The sequence below is a fragment of the Lissotriton helveticus genome, chromosome 9 (assembly GCF_964261635.1).
Source record: "Lissotriton helveticus chromosome 9, aLisHel1.1, whole genome shotgun sequence".
Classification (NCBI taxonomy): Eukaryota; Metazoa; Chordata; class Amphibia; order Caudata; family Salamandridae; genus Lissotriton; species Lissotriton helveticus.
In genome coordinates, this window is record NC_136070.1 from 431523264 (window position 1) to 431545796 (window position 22533).

The following is a 22533-nucleotide window of genomic DNA, read 5'->3' on the forward strand; positions in this document are numbered from 1 at the left end:
CCGCATAAACGGAGTGTATGTTGAAAAATAGCAATAATAATAGCCTGCTTTTTATAAAGGGTTTCAGGCTGCTGTTCTGTTTCTTCTAAGCACTGTAATTATCTTTCTACTTCTGACCAGAAAGTGTGATACTCGCATCCTTTGAACTACCTCATCTACTTCCCAGCACTCAACGTATGTACACAGGGCCACTGAAAAATGTAATTTAGCAGAAATTGATTTTTACGTTTTAAATTGTTTCAGCCTCGCTTGACACATAATACATTTTGAGCTGCTTAGTTAAATGTCTACAATCAGTTGGAGATAGTGTCTGACATCTTGTCATTGTTAACTAGTCAGCTTTCAGCTGTTGATTGCTGAATGTATGCATTTACTGGACAGGCAATTAAGTTCAGATTGTGCAAACATCCCCGTGATGTTGTTGGACTGGGCAGCATGAAACAACAATCATTTGCAATGCAATCGGTCTTGCCTTTGAGACCTTCTATGTATTTAGCTATGCAGCACATTAGCCTGGGTGCTGAAACATCTACTGTTCTTTAACAAGGAGGGAAAGTAAGCACCAAACTGCGTGACACACCCAGTTTGGGAACACTTGGAGAGAAGTATTGCCTTTCAGCAGGAAAAGTTATCGTCCAAAGCTCTGTTTTTAATATAAAATCAGGGCCTTCGGTGGTCATATCACTGAAAATACAAGATTTGAATTTTTGTTTATTGTCTATGGGTGCCTGTGGAAAACAATTTCTATGGACTGGAATCTAGAGAATGCTAAAGTGATTCTGGTATTTTACTGACCTTTGCTGGTCGTCTTCTATCAAGAAAGTTAAATAGAGGCAGTTGCCAGAAAAATTAAAAAAACAAAGTCCCTACGCAGAAAGCAATTCTGGTATTGTACTGACCTCTACTGATCGTTTTCTATCAAGACAATTAAATAGAGGCAGTTGAACAAGCAGAAAGCAATTCTGGTACTTTACTGACCTCTACAGTCCCTAAGCCGAAGGAGACAAGTCATAGGGCTGATCTCCAGAGCCCACAAAGTACATACACATATAAGTATATACTAAAGTATATACTAGAGGTCTCGAATGGTTGACCTAAAAACGAAATACTTACATTTAAACATAAAATTAATCACAGACACTGTTCTCATGTCAGCAGCCACTTCAAGAGAACATGGCGAGCATGGCACACCTCTATTTATAGTGTGTTGTTTTGATTTCTAAAATACCACCCTCTGAAACATTTATTATTTATTATTTTATTTTATTTAACGATTTGTAGAGCGCCTGGTGACCCGGAGGCATCCCCGCGCTGTAAAGACTTGTGATGGCCAAGGGGGGAGAGGAGGTCCTATTTGGGAAAAAGGAAAGTTTTCAGTTCTTTGCGGAAAAGGGGGGAGAGCAGGTCCTATTTGGGAAAAAGGAAAGTTTTCAGTTCTTTGCGGAAACGAAGGTGGCAGGGTTCCAGGCGCAAGCAGCGTGGAAGCGAGTTCCAACCAGAGGACGCTTTTACTGCAAAGCGTCGACCGCAAGTGCGCACCTCCCTGAATCTTGGGACGTTGGCCAGACGCTCATTGTCAGAGCGCAGGAGTCTGGGAGCCTTATAAGGAGTGACCATGTCTCTCTAGATCGAGGGGCCTAGGCCGTTGAGGAGTTTGTGGGCAGTACACATAGCCGTAAATTCTATCCTCTGTCGAACTGGAAGCCAGTGTAGGGCCTTGAGCGCTGGTCTGGCAGAGGCTCTGGTGGGAAGACTCATTAGGAGCCGGGCAGCCGCATTTTGAGTGCGCTGAAGTTTTGCCAGAATGGATTCGGGGGCTCCTAGATAGACGGCATTACTGTAGTCCAGACGAGCAAGGATCAAGCCTTGAACCAGGAGTTTACTCGATAGGGGAGGGAGTAGCGGAAGTATCTTTCGGATGGAACGCATGAGTCCGAAGCAGGTACCTGCTGTTTTGGCTGCCTGGGTCTTCATGGACAGATCAGGCTCAAGCCAGACTCCCAGAGTCTTGATTTCCTTCTTCGGGGTGGGCACCTCGCCAAAAACATCAGGCCAGACCGATGGAGGAATAGTAGCCCATTTCTTGCCCATGAGCATGACTTCGGTTTTAGATCCGTTGAGCTTAAGTGATGAATCGCACATCCAGTGGTGGATTTCCTGGAGGCAGTTCAACAGATTGTCTGGATGGTGGTCAAGATGTGAGAGTGAGACGACCAATTGCGTGTCGTCCGCGTAGCTCACTATCTTGATCCCAAATGGGGCAGCTACATCCTCCAGAGGGGCCATATAGGCGTTAAACAAAGTGGGACTTAGCGAAGACCCTTGGGGGACTCCGCTAGAAAGAGGGAGTGAGGCTGAGCGGGAATTGCCATCCCAGACCTTGAACGAACGGCCCGATAGAAAAGACTCTATCCAGGCAAGCGCGGTACCCCCGAGTCCTGCCCTGGCCAGCCGGTGGAGCAAGACACGGTGGTTCACCGTGTCAAAGGCTGCACTAAGGTCCAGGAGGATCACTGCCACTGACCCTCCTGAATCCAAGATGCACCTTGCCTCCTCGATGACTGCGAGGAGGGCGGTGTCCGTGCCGTGGCCAGGACAAAACCCAGTTTGGGACCGACGCAGAAGGTTGTTGGATTCGAGGAACTGGGACAGTTGGACATTGACCAGTTTTTCGGCCATTTTGCTAATGCCCGGGAGGAGCGAGATCGGCCTGTAGTTTGCCAGATCGGAAGGGTCCAGTTGAGGTTTTTTAAGGAGAGCTTTGACTACTGCACCCTTCCAGCTCGAAGGGACAGAGCCTTGGGACAGCGAGATGTTAATCAGCTCCGTGATAGGGGGCACGATAGCAGGGGCCACTGTTTTCAGGAATCTCATGGGAGCGGGGTCACAGGGGGACCCGCTTTTCATCTTGGCCAGAGTCTTTCCCACTTCGTCCAGAGATACTGCCCTAAACGCGGTCAGCTGTGGATGTGGGATGATTCCTGTGTGGACGACAGACACATCAGTGTTGCTGTGGGTTAACTGACTGGGAGGAGGAAGTGAGGCCAAGATACGGGAGATTTTGGAATCAAAGTAGGTTGCCAGTTCATCGCTTCTGCCCGGAGGGGACCTATTGGAGGAGGGGGGTGCTGGTATTTTCAGAAGCTCTTTGGCGATGAGATACGACTCTCTCGCTGAATTAGTGGCATTTTTTATTCTAGCATCGTAGTATGAGGCTTTAGTGAGTTTCAGGGTGGATTTATAAGTTCTCACCGACCTACGGTAGGCGTCCTTACTGGAGTGGAGCCAGTCCTTTCTCCACAGTCGCTCCGCTTTTTTGCATTCTTTGCGGAGGGTTCTAAGTTCCGGGCTGAACCAGGCAGGCTGATCCTCTCTTTCCGTTTTTATCCTCACGAGTTTTTATGGGGAGGATAGAATCCAGGGAGGTGGAGATCCACTCTCTGAAATTTCTGTCCGCTGTGTCAGGGTCCTCTGACGGAGTAGGGGTCGTCGAGTTCAAGGCTCTGGCCCAGTCCTCTGTAGAGAGTCTGGACCATGCCCTGTCCCAGGTGTAGGTGGCAGGCTTGTGGGGCTTCCTGAATACTCCTGGTAAGAAGAGAGGGACCAGAAAATGGTCCGTCCAGGGGAGGGGAAGAGACACTTTGGTTTGGAGGGTGTGGACATTGGTAAAGACTGGGTCTAGCAGGTGACCCTTGATGTGGGTGGCTCCAGAGTTGGTCAGTTGGAGGCCGTAGGCTGCCAGGTCTAGAATCAAATCGGCGGCCGCTATATCTAGGGGGTCGTCGAAATGAATATTCAGGTCTCCTAGTATAGTAAAGTTGGAGGTAGAATGTGCCAGTGAAGATATTGATTCTAAAAGAGCGCTAGCAAAGGGGCCAAAATGGCCAGGGGGACGATATACTAGGAGGCCTGACAGCGAACTTGTCGGTGCCAGCTGGATGGTGAATTGGCAGCTTTCTGAGTCCGAGATGTGGGCGTCATTAATTCTGCAGGAGAAGTGATCCCGGTGGAGGATAGCTAGTCCACCTCCTCTGCCAGAGGGGCGTGGTTGGGACTGGATGAGGAAGCCTGGGGGTAGGGCTATGACCACGTCCGAATCCGAGTGAGCTGTAAGCCACGTTTCTGTGAGGAACAGAGTGTCGAGGTCGTGGTCTATAAGTAAGTGATTGATGAGCAAAGCATGCTTGGGGAGCGACCTGCAATTCAGTACGGCCAGTTTAAGGCCAGGGTGTGAGGTGGGTGGATTGGTAAGTTGTAGCTGGACTGGGTGACAGAGTGCGCAGCTAGTGAAGGGTCCGTCTACTTCATGAACATAATTGCACAAAGTGTTATTGGTAGGTCTGAGACTTAGGAGGGCTCGGCGAGAGTAACTTACCCTGTTGGAAGCTGGCTCCGGCGTAGGTTCTGGCCCTGAGCCCGGTCGAGCGCGGACGGGCGCAGACGGGCTTGCCTTAGGCGCTCCCGCTGCGCTCGTCCGCTGCGCTTCCTGTGCATGCACATGTCTAGCTGAGGGGGGCGTGGCCTAAAGGGGGCGTGGTCAGCGCGCACGCCTGGGCTGATGGCGGCCGCTCAAGTGGGTGAAGAGCGCGACAGCGTTCAAGTCGGCTGTGTGCTGGAAGAGGTTTAGTTCCTGACAGTGGCGCTTTAAAAACAACAGAGTAAGTGACACCACACAAAGATTAAAATTTTAGATAAATGCAAAGTAAACTCGTACCACCAGCTCCCGGCTTTCCGCCTCAGGACTGGGTGTGGAAATAATGGAAGGCGCTACTTCTCAGCGCTTTTCTAGGCAGGTTGGGGGGCGTGGCCTAAAGGGGGCGTGGTCAGCGCGCACGCTTGGGCTGATGGCGGCCGCTCAAGTGGGTGAAGGGCGCGACAGCGTTCAAGTCGGCTGTGCGCTGGAAGAGATTTAGTTCCTGACAGTGGCGCTTTAAAAACAACAGAGTAAGTGACACCACACAAAGATTAAAATTTTAGATAAATGCAAAGTAAACTCGTACCACCAGCTCCCGGCTTTCCGCCTCAGGACTGGGTGTGGAAATAATGGAAGGCGCTACTTCTCAGCGCTTTTCTAGGCAGGTCGGGGGGCGTGGCCTAAAGGGGGCGTGGTCAGCGCGCACGCCTGGGCTGATGGCGGCCGCTCAAGTGGGTGAAGGGCGCGACAGCGTTCAAGTCGGCTGTGCGCTGGAAGAGGTTTAGTTCCTGACAGTGGCGCTTTAAAAACAACAGAGTAAGTGACACCACACAAAGATTAAAATTATAAATAAATGCAAAGTAAACTCGTACCACCAGCTCCCGGCTTTCCGCCTCAGGACTGGGTGTGGAAATAATGGAAGGCGCTACTTCTCAGCGCTTTTCTAGGCAGGTCGGGGGGGGGCGTGGCCTAAAGGGGGCGTGGTCAGCGCGCACGCCTGGGCTGATGGCGGCCGCTCAAGTGGGTGAAGGGCGCGACAGCGTTCAAGTCGGCTGTGCGCTGGAAGAGAATTTAGTTCCTGACAGTGGCGCTTTAAAAACAACAGAGTAAGTGACACCACACAAAGATTAAAATTTTAGATAAATGCAAAGTAAACTCGTACCACCAGCTCCCGGCTTTCCGCCTCAGGACTAGGTGTGGAAATAATGGAAGGCGCTACTTCTCAGCGCTTTTCTAGGCAGGTCGGGGGGCGTGGCCTAAAGGGGGCATGGTCAGCGCGCACGCCTGGGCTGATGGAGGCCGCTGAAGTGGGTGAAGAGCGCGACAGCGTTCAAGTCGGCTGTGCGCTGGAAGAGGTTTAGTTCCTGACAGTGGCGCTTTAAAAACAACAGAGTAAGTGACACCACACAAAGATTAAAATTTTAGATAAATGCAAAGTAAACTCGTACCACCAGCTCCCGGCGTCCGCCTCAGGACTGGGTGTGGAAATAATGGAAGGCGCTACTTCTCAGCGCTTTTCTAGGCAGGTCGGGGGCCGTGGCCTAAAGGGGGCGTGGTCAGCGCCCGCGCCTGGGCTGATGGCGGCCGCTCAAGTGGGTGAAGGGCGCGACAGCGTTCAAGTCGGCTGTGCGCTGGAAGAGATTTAGTTCCTGACAGTGGCGCTTTAAAAACAACAGAGTAAGTGACACCACACAAAGATTAAAATTTTAGATAAATGCAAAGTAAACTCGTACCACCAGCTCCCGGCTTTCCGCCTCAGGACTGGGTGTGGAAATAATCGTAATACACAGGAAATTAACCATACTGTTCTGCAATGCTTTTTTAATGAAAAGCTTTAAGCTGTGATTTCAAAGATCCAGTGGATGAACAAAAGGAAAACATGATACTCATATTGTACTTACCCACTGCCAAGTAACTATTTTCTGTCATCCTTATCCACCTGCCCCCACTGCCCATGTGCAGGCCAGGCCAACGAAGACATGGTACCAGCAATCGAGATACTGCTCGCATGCTATTTATGATAGTAAAGAGCTATCTTTACTGTGTCTGTGCAGTCCCTGGCTCCCTGACAGTGGAGAATAGTGGAGACCTGAACTGTGCATGTCACCCTGGACACAGCCAGACTCCTGTCGCTTCAGTTACATGGCCCCACTTTTGCTCAAATTAACCATGCCCTAAAAGAAGCAGACTTTTATGCCCACACGGGGGAAATCATAAATGTGTATATAAGCTGAAATAACATATGTGTTTTTTGTGTGGCAAGGGGCTCGCAGTAAGTGGGGCGATGCTCCAGTGTCCCCTATGGAGGAGCTGCTGCTGTTCTGCCGCTGCAACAAGTGGAATAGGGAATAAGACTGTGCACCTACGCTAAGGAAAGCCATTGCTGGGCGATGAGGGACTGCACGAGCTCTCAATGCCTGGAGCTATGAAGAGACAGCTATCAGTTACATGGCTGCTTCCAGAGGCCTCATGTCTGAGCATATAAGAACACCCAGCATTTAAAACTACAGTATCCTTGCTAGGCTATTTAGTGTATTGATATTTTCCAGATTTTACCCTTTACATAGCAGGGTCCTCTCATCAGCAGACCAAAGAGGTTTGTGTGACTCTATATCAAGGTTCTAAATTTCCGCATACAATACATTGCATTCACTCATCCACTACATCACCTACCACTACCTCCTCAAGGCACGTATCTACATATATATCACTGAAAAAAACAAAACTTAAAGAAATTTTATAGTTAGGTGACAATGGCAGTGACAACATTAACATTTTGAACTAATAAAAAACACAGAAATCCACCAGTTATAGTAAGCAGAGCTAACTTTAACTTGTGCACATCACTCATGACATGTTGTATGGCATCATTTATAACATCACTGATAATATCTTAAATAACATCATTAATGGCATCACTGGTGACATCATCCAATGAGTGTGTGCCTTAGTTTTGTAATTTAAATAGTGTGGATAACTACCATATCATTTCGCTGCCTAATTTTGTACAGCTTGTGCCCAGCAAATAGATGTAAGTGTTTACAAAACACATGTGCTGGTAATGCATCAAAGGTGTGTAGAGGTATTGAAGACGTTATAAATGTTTAAATTGAGGAATAACTCGGTGCGCGGTTGACAGTTGATGACTTGTGTGCAGTATGTTCCACACAAGTTATTTGGTTCTGCAGAAAAGGTTTCCAACAGGGAAACAATTCTATGTGCTACATACTAAGTATTGTAAGCAGGCTTGAGAATTTCTACATAACTTAGAAGATTGTGTGCACCGGGTACTAACCTGTGTACATGTGCTTGTTTTGCTTCGCAATATGGGCTATCTGTAAAGTGTTTACCATACTATGAAGGCTGTAGGTAGTATGATTTTTTGCACTTTCAGACTATGGTTATTTTAAGCGAATAGTGTATTTTTTGACGAGTGTTGCCTAGAGTTTTAGTAGTCACTTTTTAATACTCTGGTGTATTTCTTAAGAGAGTTTCACTGTCTGCAAATAGCGTGGTTCGGAGTAACTTCTCTCCAGAAAGTAAACACTGTTTACAGTAGCCACTTTTCTACTTATATCAACTTCATTTTTCAATGTAGGTTCGGAGACTTTGAAGGGTTTGATAAAGGTAAAAGCTGTCTGTAATAGGGCATCAATTTTGAAACAGATGTTGATTATCTTGAAGATCTTGGCTTTCTCTGAACAGTTGGATCAAAGTGAACACCATGCGCATTAAGGGTTTCCCATATATACTGGTGTGATTGTTAATGTGACCTAGGCTTCCCATGAAGCATATGGCATAGGGTCACAGTTGCACATAACACATGCCTGCTAAACCTAAGGGAGTTGTATCTGTTATGGCATTAATGAAGCTTCAATTATTCTGAGCTATTTTGTACTTACTTTCAGGCAATACTAGTTTATAGAGTAATGTGTACGTCATCAATAATGGCATAGAGCATGTTATGAGAGATTTAATATGCTAAGTCATAAGCAATGCATGGCAGGGCACACGTTATAGTTAGCTATGCTAACTATAGCTGGTAATTTTTTTTTCCAAATCATTAATGTTGTCACTGACATAGTCATCTAACATAACATTACTTAAACCTTTGATGTTTTCAGTGAATTTCTAAGGTTTTTTTTTACAAAACAAATCTTTTTATCACACCTAACTTTAAGTAACGTTAACCTTTCGTTTTATCAGTGAATTTCTAGTTTTTTTACGTAATGTATATTTTATTGACATACGTAAAGGTAACCATACCTACACACAGCCTTCAGCTGTTCAAGGTGTGGAGGAGGTTGGGGACAGGGCCTGGCCATGGTCAACCCACCTGAAGGCAGTTAACCCCTCCCCCTACAGGCAGGTAACTACATGAGGTGCACAACCTTTCGTCATGCTTGGCGTGGGGTTGACTGAGGCAGCCACTCAGAGGCAGCCAACTCCACATCTTGGTTGGCCTTTATTTGTGTGTTTCATTGGGTAGTCTCTGGCCTGTCTTACAGCCAGGCCCTGCATCCAACTCCTCGCAGGCAGCAAACGCAATGCTGCACACAGCCTTTGGCTGCGCACAGTGGGCGGTTGGTTACAGGGTTTGGCCTGACGCCAGGCCCTGTGGCCAAAATTCAGCAGGCTGCCAACCCCACACCTCTCACAGTCTTTGATGCACACAGTGTAGGGTTGGCCTTTGGGCCCCCGGGACCTCATCCTCTGAGGGTCAAAACATTTATATTAAGGAGACCCGGGACCCTGTCCTCTGAGGTCGTTATTTGTTTAAAAGGGGAGGGGGCTGCATGGTCCCCCTCCCTGAGCCTTCACAGCCTCGGGGATCTGTTCCCCTGGGGTGCGAGGTGGGTGCCTAGTACACCCGTGGGATCCACACAGCAAACGTTGAGGGCTACAGGGGGAACCTCAGGACCCCAGTGGCCACAGCTAGCTCCCGACACAGTGCAGGAGTCAGAATTGCTCCTGCTTAGATGGAGCAACTGTTTTTTGCATGCTCCCTCCAGGCTGGAGCAGTATATGTTCTGTTTCACTGCCCGCATCACTTCAGGCAGGAAAACAGAACGCAATCTGCGCACTGCCAGCAGAAGCATGTTTAAATCTTCTTCTGACTGGGAGTAGACTTACATGTCTGTTCACTTTTGGCAGGAAGTTTCAAAACTCTACCACCAGACAGGAGCAAAGGCAAACACTAACTAACAGATTAACGTATGGTAATTAAATAATACTTTATGTTAAAAAACCATAGAAATTCACTGAAAAGAAACAAAGATTGCAGGGATGTTATAGTTAAGAAATAAGATTTAAAACCATAGAAATCACTAAAAACCAAAGGTTACAGGGAAGTTATAGTTAGGTTCACATTTTACACACACAAAACCATAGGAGTTCAGCACTTAAAGTTATGGTTATCTCAAGTAACTCTAGCTCGTGTACTGACATCATTGATAATATCACTGTAACATTTGCTGTAAAATTATTGATGAGAAAACTGTGCATGCTTTTTCCGATCACTGTGAGCCAACAATGGTTTCGACAAATGTTATTTGCTTGCTGACATGTTATGCTTGTTTGTTTATTTGATGATATTGGTTTTATAATTGTCATTTCACACCGATATGTTTCGTCCTGCTATACTTTCGGGATTCACTGCTGCCACAAAAATATGTAGCATGCTATGCTCCGCCCATACTCTGCGTTCACTTCCCACCAACACTTGCATATTATATGTGCTCTGTTTACTCAAATAGATTGTTTTCCCCTCACTTTTCAACAGTGTAACATTGTTCTTTTTATTTTTCATATGTACTTGCATCTGCTTTTATTTTACACAAAACACATTTAACTGCTTTGACTTTGCTTCTGGGCACAGTCGTTATGTATTTGTGCTTATCCCGTGTAATGCTTTTTACCCCTTATGTAACTCCTGTATCCTCTACTTTTAACTATGTGATGCGCTCAAATACTCTCGGGTCAAGTTTGCGCTATATAAAACTCTATAGATAAATGAAATAAATAAATAAATATGCGCTTGCAAGGGATCTCCATTTTCTAGAGATGGTGTGCTGAATATTAAGTCCTGAACTCTGTAGCAACAATAAAAATGTACTTGAATTGATCATGAATGGGAGTCATTTAAAGAGGCAAGCTATCCTGAAAACTGGTGTATAGCACGCTTCTCCCCTAGAAGCTATGTGCTGTCCATCATTAGCTGTCATAACTCATTATTCCACTAATCTTTTTTTTTATTTATTTTTTTATCCTCATTTGCCGTCTTGCCGCCCATAACTTCGTACTTATCCACCACTGGGCTGTTATTGTCTATTAGGCTGGTCTAGAGTTATGGGGCGTAGACAACACATATTTTTGGTTCTGGTCTCCTCTCAACTATCCTTCTTGACCACCCGACCCAAGATGTGTATCCTCCACCATCTCTATTCCTCGTCCTCGGATGATCCATATACCAGCTAGACAGGCACGGGCTTAATCATCGGACTTTTAACATAAATATAACTTTAACCAAAATTTAGCAGGAAGGGTATCCAAAAACCTCTATTTCTTTTAGAGCGATCTAACATATCAAGCTTAGCCGTGTATCTCATGGCTAAGATCCAGTCCAATAAAGTAGGACTGAGTGGTGAGACCCATAATTTACATATCTCTCGGCGTGCTAATAACATAGCATAAAAAATAAGTCTAACATTGTTACCCAAAACTCTATTTTGTAAATCATATCTCCCGGTAATAATTAATTCAGGGCTTACCTCAATGGGTTGGTTCAATGCTTTGGAAAGGGAGTTACTCACTTCAATCCAGAATTGTTTGATATTCGGACACGATACAAACATGTGTAAGTCATCGACATTTGGAGCTTTACATTTTGGACATTTGACTATTCCTCCATCCTTAAATTTAGAGAGCCTGTACGGGGACCAGTATGCCCTGTGAATGGTAAATAAAACATTTCGCCTTAGGTTTGCAGGTTTAACAATTCTGTATAGCATGCTCATAGTTACTTGCCATTGGTCTTCTGTCGCGATCCTTGGCAAGCTTTTCTTCCACAGGGTCTCTGGTAAATCAAATGTTCCATCCTCCATTTCCAATATTCGCCAGTACCAGCAAGCAACTTCCTTCTTAAAAACCATTGACTCCAGCTTTAATTCAAAGTAATTTTCCCGTCCAATCCCTGATTCTGACTGATTTGCCCCACTTTTGTTGGCAAGAACTCCAAGAAATTAAATTTCCGTCTAGAAATAAATCTTTCCATCTTTGCAAGGCGGGCTCCTTTATCAAATTTAAGGCTAAAGCGTCTCTTGTCCAAGAAGGAGCTCCCGGCGATTCCCATATCGGAGCCATATAACTTAGATAGGGGATCTTAAATACTTTTCTTATTTTATACCAAATCCCGGCCAGGTCCCTCAGAGTCTTGAGTTTCACCTTTTTAAAAAACTTGGGGTCTCCAAACTTATATAAGTATCCAAACTCGTGATAACCTGATATCTTCAGCATTATCCCAAAAAGTCCGCCGATCTGAGATTGAACAAGGGTACCCAATAACATCCTGCAATTTTATAAACAAAAAGCCCATGCATATATTTGTAAATCTGGAGCCGCCAACCCTCCTTTATTTACACTTCTTCTTATTTTCTTCCATGAAATTCGAGAGGTTTTTGACGCCCAAATAAATGAAGTTATCATACTTTGTATTTTCGCCAACCATTCCTTTTTAAAGCACAACAGAATAGTCTCAAACAAAAAAGTAATTTTTGGTATAATCACCATCTTTACAAGGTTAGATCTCCCATATATTGACAAAGGTATGTTTATCCAACCTTTTAGCGTATCACCAACCTCTTTTTTCACTCTGTCAAAATTAGTTTTAGCCAGGTCCTCGATCTTCTGTGTAATCCTGACACCAAGATATCTCATTTCTGCTGTAGTTTTTACCCCTCTCGTGTTAAGATTCCAGGTCATTATCTCGGTCTTTTCTTGATTTAACTGATAACCAGAAATCCTACCAAAGTCTTTTGTTGTGTTTACTAAGTTTTCCAAAGATGTAACTAAATTAGTAGAATAAACAATAATATCATCCGCATATAAACCTAATTTCTTTGCCCAGCCCATCACAGCAAAAGGAGGTATCTCTTCTGAGGCTCTAATTTTACAAGCGAGAGGCTCTATATATATGTTAAAAAGTAAAGGTGATAAGGGACATCCTTGCCGGGTGCCCCGCATTACCCTGATAGGAAGCGTAAGAGTTCCATTTATAAGTACTCGCGAAGTCGGGGCACAATATAATGAAAAGATGGATTGCGTAAATTTGTCTCCTAAATTAAGATATTGCAGGATAGTTTTTAAGTATACAAAATTAACTCGATCAAAGGCCTTGGCAGCGTCTAATGCTATCACTGCCAAGGGATATTCATATTTAGAGGCTAAATCTATCAAACCTATCAAAGAGTAGGTAAGGTCTTTTAAGTGCCTCCTCTTAATGAAACCCCTTTGATCTTCATGTATCAATTTATGGATTATTTTACCAAGCCTATCAGCCAAAATTTTAGAAAAGAATTTATAATCACAATTTAAAAGTGAAATCGGCCTATAGGCATCCATGTTTTTTGGAGATTTTCCTGGTTTAAGTATTAAAACAATATTTGCCTCATTCCAAGAGCTTGGAATTTTCACTTCCCCCCTAAAAATTCTATTATACAAGTGGCACAGAGTGGGGGCCAACGTATTTCCTAGGGCTTTATACACTTCTGCGGGTAGACCATCTGGTCCAGGGGCGTTCCCTCTTTTGCTATCCTTAATCACTTTCATCAGCTCTTCTTGAGTGATTTCCTTATTAAGCCCAAGCATATCCTCATCTGACAGTGGTTTTATTAGGGGTAGCCAGGTCTCAATCTCATTTTTATCTGGACAAAGGTCTTCTGTATAGACATTCGTAAAGTATTCCTGAAATGCTTCTACAATCTGTTTGTTTTCTGTTATAGTTTGATCTATGCCCGGTTTCTTGATCTCTTTAATATGATTCCGTACGACATCTTTCTTGGCTTTCCACGCTAGTAGCTTGCCACATCCCTCTCCATATGAAAAATGTGCCAACCGACTAGCTTCCCATCTCTCTTTAACTCGTTGTGTAAGTATTGCAGTAAGTTGAACCTTTAAGTCTAGAAGATTTTTCTCTCATGGGCCATCTGAAGTAGTCACATCCTGGGGGATTCGATTAATTTCGCACTCTCGAATCTCTTTTTCTAACTTTGAGACCTGACTATAATACAGTCTTCGTTTCTTTGCCCCTTGAGCTCCCATTCTACCTCTCATGAACGCTTTACACGCTTCCCATACTGTATCTTCCTTAGCTGAGCCCACATTTACTTCTAGAAAAACTTGTATCTCTTCTTTAAGAGTTTCTAGGACCACTGCATCAGCTAAAATTGTCCGATCTAGTCTCCAAACTGAAGTGATTTCTTCTGCTTCCAACCTCAAATTTAGACTCACACCCGAATGATCTGATAAATGCGCCCCTATGTGATCTACACCTATAACTCTCTCTTTCAGTCTATTGTCAATCAGAAAAAAATCTATCCGTGAGCTGTGTTTATACTTTTTATTGTAGAAAGTAAACCCTAGCTGTTGTGCAAATTTAAATCTCCAAATATCACAGAGTCCTAGTTGCCCCATCATTGACTTAACCTTGGCCGTCATTTTACTATTCATTATTGCTCTGGCATTGCCCGCTCTATCCAGCTTACCGTCTAATACTGTATTAAAATCCCCTGCCATAATGATTTTACCTGGAAAATCCAATAACTCCAATTCAACTTTCTCTAAAACTGTGGGATCATCTATATTCGGACCATAATAGCCTACAACTGTCAGCACTTCACTCGACAGTCGTAATCTACAAATCACCCATCTTCCTCTACCATCTACTACACTATTTTCGACTACGATATCAGATCCTTTTCTAATCAAAATAGCTACTCCCTTTGTAACCAAGTCTTGGGATGTAAAAATAGCATTTGCAATCCATTTTTGAGTACTAAATATCTCTTTGCTTTCCTTTTGTGTTAAATGTGTTTCTTGCAAGATGATGATCTGCGCTGGTGAATCTTCTAAATATTTCAAAATCAGTAATCTCCTAGATTGAACTCGGAGCCCATTGACATTCCATGTAAGGAACCTTAACTCCTTATTTCCAGCCCTGCTCATCATACTTGTCATGCTTGTCACATACTGCCCATTTTTTCGGAAAACATGGCGGCCGGCTAATCAGCGGGTCGCGGATGTCGGAATAGTGGTGGTGTCAGTTTGAAGAGAAAGGTCGACTGTCGGTGTTTTTACTCAGGGTTTGCACGTACCGGGGTGTAAGGCAGACTTGGCGGAAGTCACGGCGAGCTACCGGCAGATCCTGGAGGCTGTCTGCCGGCTGGGTTCGGGAGACCAGCAGCAGCAGCAGCGGCAGCGGCAGCGGCGGATGGCGGAGAACCCAGCCCTGCAAGCTGCCGGGACTGAGAGTGAGGGGGCGGAGTCGCGCTACTTGCCAGCCGGGAGCTGGGAGCGAGCGGCGCAGGGGGTCAGCAGAGGACGCCGAGTGCTTGCGAAAATCGGCACTCCAACAAGCGGAGGAAGGGGTCGAGGGCTGGAAGCCATCACGAGCAATCCCAACCCCAAAAGCATACCGCAAGGGACCCGTGCGGAGCAAGTAAGCAGGAGGGTGAACGAGGGAGGCAACCCCACAAGATACCAATTAAGGAGTAAGAGGCTGGGAATAGACATTCTTGTGGGGTTAAATAAAAGTGATAGTACACAAGGGGGGGTGAAAAACGCTGAGACAGAGGAAAAAGCTTTCCCTAAGCCTGAAGGTCTCGCCTTCAAAGAGGGAAAAGAAAAAAAGACAAAAAAAAGAGACTGGATTTAAGACCCCAATAGCTCCTTCACTTAACCTCTATTTTAAGCCAGTCCCAAAGGTGCTGGTGTTGAAGCCTGACTCTACCCCTCAACCTCAAGTTAGGGCTGGTGAGGCAGTAGAGCTCGAGGAAAAAATTGAATATACATCAAAATCTATGGAAGGAGAGGAACGCGAACAGGACTGGTCAACTCTTTCAACACCAAACCCATTTCAGGTTTTGGATACAGAGATGGAGGCAGATAAGGGGGCTAGTTCTGATGCAGAGGTATCTATGGAGCAGATATTCCAATCTACAACATCAGTCACATTAAATATGTTAGCTGAAAGCTCACTTGTCGTCTCTGCTGAATTGGGAGAGAAGACGGTAGAGGATATATTTAAAAGGAGGGATGAAACCTGTAGTAATAAAAAGACGATGTTATCCATAATTGAGTTGGGCTCAGGACAGCAAGAGAGATCTGCCTCATCAGATGTGTCCGTTATGGAACTCTTAAGAAAACTGGAACAGGATATCCATTTAGGTTTCGAAGCCTCTAGGAAGAATCAAGAGCATATTAGTGCCACATGTGCGTTGTTAGAGGATAAGATAGATAAATTAACGACACGTGCAGGAGAGATGGAATCCGCAATGAAAGTGGTGCAGGGAAGAGTTTTGGATAACCGTAAGGAGATAGAGACTCTATATTCTAAAGACAGGCAAATGGATGAAAGGATAGAAAGGCTGGAAAATATGCAAAGGCGCAACAACCTAAAAATTCTCAAACTTCCAGAAGGAAAAGAGGGGTCAGATATAAAGACTTTTGTAGTGCAGTTGCTGAAGAAAGAGTTAGCACTAGAGGAAACTGAGGAAAATTTAGTCCGTGATATTCAATGAATACATCGAGATCCTTTTAGGTTGAATCCAGACCGGGCTAAGCCAAGAAAATGTTTTATTAATTTTGCGACATACTCATTAAAGGAGAAAATTCAGTCACTTGCTTTAAAGAAAAAAATCTATTGTGATAGATGGAGTAACAATTGATATTAGGTCTGATTTGTCACCAGCTACAGCAAACAGGCAATGGGAGATGGGAAAGCGATTGACACCCTTAAGAGAGATAGGAGCTACAGCTCAATTAAAATTTCCCGCCTTTCTAAAAGTCATGTGGCACAACAAAATGTATACATTCCGTACAGTGGACGAGGTAGATGCTTTTTTGGACGTTATTCATAATGAAAAGAAATAGAAATAGAATATCGGCCATAATATTTGTAAAATAATAAAAAGATACACCACCACTGAGACATCCAAAGGCCTAGGCCATGGGAGTAATGGATGGGTTTTCCAGGGAGGGAAGTGAGTGTAGGGAGAGGGGAGGGATAGGGGCAAGGGAGAAAATTAAAAAAAACATTCCTCATGAGCGGTCTTGCTGTGACTTAATCCACTAATCTTCTCTACCACCACACCTCTGTAGTCTTTTAGTAAGGAAGACAACCCCAGAATCAAGACACAGGCTTAAGAAGCAAATATACCGTTTTAGACAAGGAAATCACACTAAGATCCTCTTTAGGTCCATGCAAACGATTGAAAGTATATGAAGCCCTTTGTGAAGAGGGAAAATATTTACTCCCTGGAGCTGACACGGACAATGTAAGTCTTATGAGTCTGAAACAAACACTGCACTTTCTGGAGTTGTGGTTCATGTAACTGATGGAGACTTTGGATAAAATTTCAAAAATGCTTTGCTGGACAAACCCCCTATTGCCTCACGCTTGGTGACAAAGAGTGCCAAATCCCACATAGGGTGTGTCAATTACTTACATGTTCTGCCCTGAATGAAGGCGAAGAATGGGTACTCTCCTCAGTCTCACACATAATTGCAATATTCTGACCTAAGAGTTTCAATACATTTTTTACCTGTTTTTTCCTATCCCGGGGTTTATTTCTTTTCATTTTCTTTAACAGTGCCATCTCACATTAAAATCAGGTATTTCCTTGCTTGTAAATTCCACCGCATGTTTTGAATGGTTCATTACCTCCTTGTCTGACTTTCTCATCAGTCCTAATAGAGTGGGGTAATGCCTCATGCCTCTTCAATAAACTGAATTACTTGACCTTCTCCCCCAAATAATCGCTTCTCTCTCTCTCTTTACGCTGCTTGCTCCTTCCCATGGTGGTCGGCTCACCAAAATGCAAGGGGGAGTGGAAGTGACATCACATACTCTTCGACAATATTGTCATCACTGAAAGTGACATCATATGACCCTTGCCCCTGTTTTTCTTTACAAGAAGGCATGACCAATGACCCTAACATCACATTCACACTCCCATCCACCCTATTACACTCATTCATTCTCATTCACTCATTACATTCACTAATAATCTTTCTCCGACTCACTCATACTTACTGACACTCGGACTTAGATTTACTTAACAGTTTGCACCGTGTTGACGCAGACCGGTGCAAAGTGTTAGAGTGGGATTTACCATCCAGTGTAAATTGTGGTTTGCATTGGATAGTATCCCAAAGTAACACAAAATTGTGCTATGCACTGCTTTCCTTTCTTTTGGATCAAATGGGCATTCCATGAGTAGGGATTGGGCGTTCCCAAGAAACCACCACAAGCACTGGAAGAGAGGAATTTGTGCCAACATCTTAAGACTTCTCAAGGCAGACATGACAACGAGAAATGTTTTCATTTCTCCTCCTTTTTCCAACATTGCATGTGTGCTGCATTGTACAACACACTACAAAGTGGTTAAAGCCTTAAAGCATCATTTTTGTACAGGGAGGCCCCCCTCCCAGTATAAAACCAATGCTTCAGAGAATACACACAACCTTGCACTATGGCTCAAGCATGTGTGTGCATTGGTGTGTGGCTGCCAAAAGTGTACCAGCGCACAGGGAGGGAAACAATGTGCCAAATCTTAGTAGATATAGTGCGTGGTTTCTCTATCTCTTTGACACAAGGCAGCACAGGACCATTGGTGCAACATTGCTTTGTATCATAGAATAGTACTTCTGGAACACAATCTCATACAATCTCACTCACTAACCATCACTGACTCTTATTTGAATCTATGATCAAATCCTGCATTCTTTATATCCGCGGGGAATCACAACACAGTCGTTATCATGACCGCGTTGTGACGGTCTCGCCTTTGCAAAAGTTAGAGCTATTGGCATTGTCAATGACAATATTTTTATTTATGTGTTGGTTTTGAAAACAGATAAATAAATGGCATTGTCATTTACAATGCCAATAGATTAATCACTCGCAAATGCGAGACCTATTGCATTTGCACCCACACACACACACACAGAGCCCCACACAAGTCAAGTCAAGTCAAGTCAATAGATTTATATAGCGCGCTACATACCCAGAGGGTCTCAAGGCGCTTGAAGGAGGGTGGGGAATTACTTGTCAAATATCCACGTTTTGAGTTGCTTTCTGAATGCTAGGTGGTTCTGAGTAAGGCGAAGGTGAGTAGGAAGTGAGTTCCAAGTTTTAGCTGCTAGGTAGGAGAAGGATCTACCTCCCATGGTGGTTTTGTTGATGCGAGGTACAGTGGCAAGGGCTTGGTTGGAGGATCGTAGCTGGCGGGAGGGGGTGTAGAAGGATAGTCGTGTGTTGAGGCATTCAGGTCCGATTTCGTAGAGTGCTTTGTGTGCGTGGGTTAGGAGCCGGAAAGTAATCCTATTATTGACGGGGAGCCAGTGGAGGTTTTTCAGGTGACCAGAGATGTGTTCTTTACGCGGGATGTCTAGTATGAGTCTGGCTGAAGCGTTCTGGATGCGTTGGAGTTTTTTCTGTAGTTTTGCGGTGGTGCCGGCGTAGAGGGTGTTTCCGTAGTCCAGTCGGCTCGTGACCAGAGCGTGGGTGACCGTTTTTCTAGTTTCAGTGGGGATCCAACGAAATGTTTTTTTGAGCATGCGAAGAATGTTGAAGCAAGATGAAGAAACGGCGTTGACTTGTCTGTACATCGAGAGTGAGGAATCCAGGATGACGCCGAGGTTCCGTGCGTGGTCCGTCGGGATGGGTGCTTTTCCAAGGGCCTCTGGCCACCAAGAGTCATCCCAGGCGGAGGGGGAGGTGCCTAGGATGAGAACTTCTGTTTTGTCTGAGTTCAGTTTCAGACGGCTGTGCTTCATCCATTCGGCTACTTCTTTCATTCCTTCGTGCAGGTTGGTTTTGGCCGTGTTAGGGTCTCTGGTGAGTGATAGGATCAGTTGAGTGTCATCCGCGTAGGAGATGATGTTGAGATTGTGTTGGCGAGCGATGGCCGCAAGGGGGCTCATGTATACGTTGAAGAGGGTGGGGCTGAGTGAGGACCCTTGTGGTACGCCGCAGATGACTTCAGTGGCCTCTGACTTGAATGGTGGAAGGCGGACTCTCTGGGTTCTTCCGGAGAGGAACGAGGTGATCCATTCCAGTGCTTTTCCTTGGATTCCGACGTTTCTGAGGCGTTGAAGAAGGGTGCTATGACAGACCGTGTCGAAGGCTGCGGAGAGGTCGAGGAGGATGAGGGCGACTGTGTCTCCATTGTCCAGTAGAGTTCGAATGTCGTCTGTTGCTGCGATGAGGGCGGTTTCAGTGCTGTGTTTGGCTCGGAAGCCGGATTGTGAGGAGTCGAGGGATTTGTTGGTTTCGAGGAAAGCGGCGAGCTGGTTGTTGACCGCTTTCTCGATGACTTTGGCCGGGAATGGAAGGAGTGAGATAGGGCGGTAGTTTTTGAGTTCGGTGGGGTCAGCTGTGGGTTTCTTCAGGAGGGCGCTGAGTTCGGCATGTTTCCAGCTTTCCGGGAAGGTTGCGGAGTTGAGGGAGCAGTTGATGACGTCTCGGAGGTGCGGTGCAATAATGGAGTCTGCTTTGTTAAAGATGTGGTGAGGGCAAGGGTCTGTGGGGGATCCTGAGTGGATAGAGTTCATCAGACGTATGGTGTCCTCAGTGGAGATTGGCTTCCAGTCATTGAGGATGTTCAGGGGGGGTGGGGGTCCTGCAGGGGATTGGGTGGGTTGGTCTCCGGGTTGGTTGTCGAAGCTGTTGTGGATGTCCGCAATTTTGTTGTGGAAGAATGAGGCTAGGGAGTCGCAGAGGGCTTGAGAGGGGGTGATGTCGTTGGAGTTGGCTGAGGGGTTGGTAAATTCCTTGACGATGTTGAATAGTTCCTTGCTGTTGTGGGCGTTGTTATCTAGACGGTCCTTGAAAGCGGCTTTCTTGGCATTTCGGATTAGTTGGTGGTGTATGCGGGTGGCGTTTTTGAAGGCGTCCTTGGTGCTGGTGGTTGGGTCTTTTTTCCAGGCCTTCTCGAGGGAGCGACAAAGTTTCTTGGATTTCTTAAGATCATCGTTGAACCAGGAGGCCTTCTTGCTGCCTAGTTTGATTTGTCGTTTTTTCAGTGGTGCTAGGATGTCGGCGCTGTTGGATAACCATTGGGTAAGGTTGGTGGCTGCTTGATCTGGGTTTGAGGAGTGGGCGGGGGGGTTTTGAAGAAGCGATGAGGAGATCTGGTCGATGGTGATTTTGTTCCAGTTTCTTTGCAGAGTGGGTTGGGGGTGGTTGTTGGATGTGGGCTTGTTGTAGGTGAAGTGAACGCAGCTGTGGTCAATCCAAAGGAGAGCTGTGGTGTGGCTGAAGGAGACATGTTTGCTGGAGGTGAAGATAGGGTCGAGTGTGTGACCTGCGATGTGGGTGGAGGTGGTGACTAGTTGTTTAAGTCCGAGGTTTGCGAGGTTGTCCAAGAGGGTGGTGGTGTTGCGGTCGTTGTTCTTTTCAAGGTGAAAGTTGAGGTCTCCCAAAAGGATGTAGTCCTCAGAGGGGAGCGCGTGTGGAGTGATGAAGTCCGTGATGTCTTCACTAAATTGTGCGCGGGGTCCTGGTGGCCTGTAAAGGAGGGTGCCTCTGAGTGTGGTCTTGGGGTCGATGTGGATCTGGAAGTGAAGGTGTTCAGAGTTGGCGAGATTGACGTCTGAGCTGGTTGAGATGCACACACACAGAGCCACACACACAGAGCCACACACACACAGAGAGGCACACACACACAGAGCCAGACACACAGAGCCACACACACACACACAGAGCCACACACACACACACACACACACACAGAGCCACACACAGACACTGCTCTGAGAACAAACACTCTTTATGGGGCATTAATGTCCTTGAACTGAGGTCCTTTAAATAATCCTTAGGCAGAAACAAGGGCATAAATGAAAGCAGATAATCTCACTTGTTTTAGGACACAGCATGCGTTTTGGTAAGATTCCAAGGCTATCCACCATATAATAATTCTTGAGCTATTTGATTATGGACTCCTACTGGGGGCAATGTACTCCAAGATCCCCTTGTCCACAGCACAGGAAGAGACCCTTGAACAATATGGGTAAGGGGGCTACACCTGTGAACCAACATTATTCCTGGCATCCATTCGGGACACATATTTTTGACCTCCAATTGCATCTGGACAGAAATAGCAAGATAACTCAAATCACTGGTGGAAAAAATTATTCTGCACCATTTGTTTTTTTCGTTCACCATTTTCAGAGATCTCCTTTGTGACTTTGACTGACACGAATACAGGCTTCTGGGATTCCATGTCCAAATTGCAGCAGAGGTCAGTTAATTATCTGAATAGATCTTTTAAGTATGGTCTTTTCTGGAACATACATTCATGCCCTAATCCACATTTTCCAGGTTGTCCAGATGGCATTTCTCCCAATTACCACAGAAGTGTAACACTCATAGTACCAGATGTACACAAGTATTCGCAGATAATCAACCAAACAACAACCCTTTGCATTTCCTCAGCCTTATTAATGGAAGAACGCCTCGACTCTCAAACCACCCTAATGTGGTCATATATCATATTCTTATAAAACCTGTGCAAAAATGAGGAAAGGAAACACCCTGCGAACGATGAGCCAGAAATATCAAACAAGCACAGCCAGGGGTCAGGAGAACAAACACAGCCAGGGGGCAGGAGAGCAAGCAAAGCCAGGAGGCAGGAGAGCAAGCACAGCCAGGGGGCAGGAGAGCAAGCACAGCCAGGGGGCAGGAGAGCAAGCACAGCGAGGGGGCAGGAGAGCAAGCACAGCCAGTGGGCAGGAGAGCAAGCACAGCCAGGGGACAGGAGAGCAAGCACAGCCAGGGGGCAGGAGAGCAAGCACAGCAAGGGGGGAGGAGAGCAAGCACAGCCAGGGAGCAGGAGAGCAAG

At 45.5% G+C, this 22533-nt stretch overlaps 1 protein-coding gene across 4 annotated transcripts in view; it reads left to right on the forward strand.

Moving 5' to 3' along the window:
• The window catches only part of LBHD2 (LBH domain containing 2), a 341263-nt gene that overhangs the window by 148185 nt on the left and 170545 nt on the right, over positions 1 to 22533 (forward strand). The gene's annotated exons all lie outside the window — the stretch shown is intronic.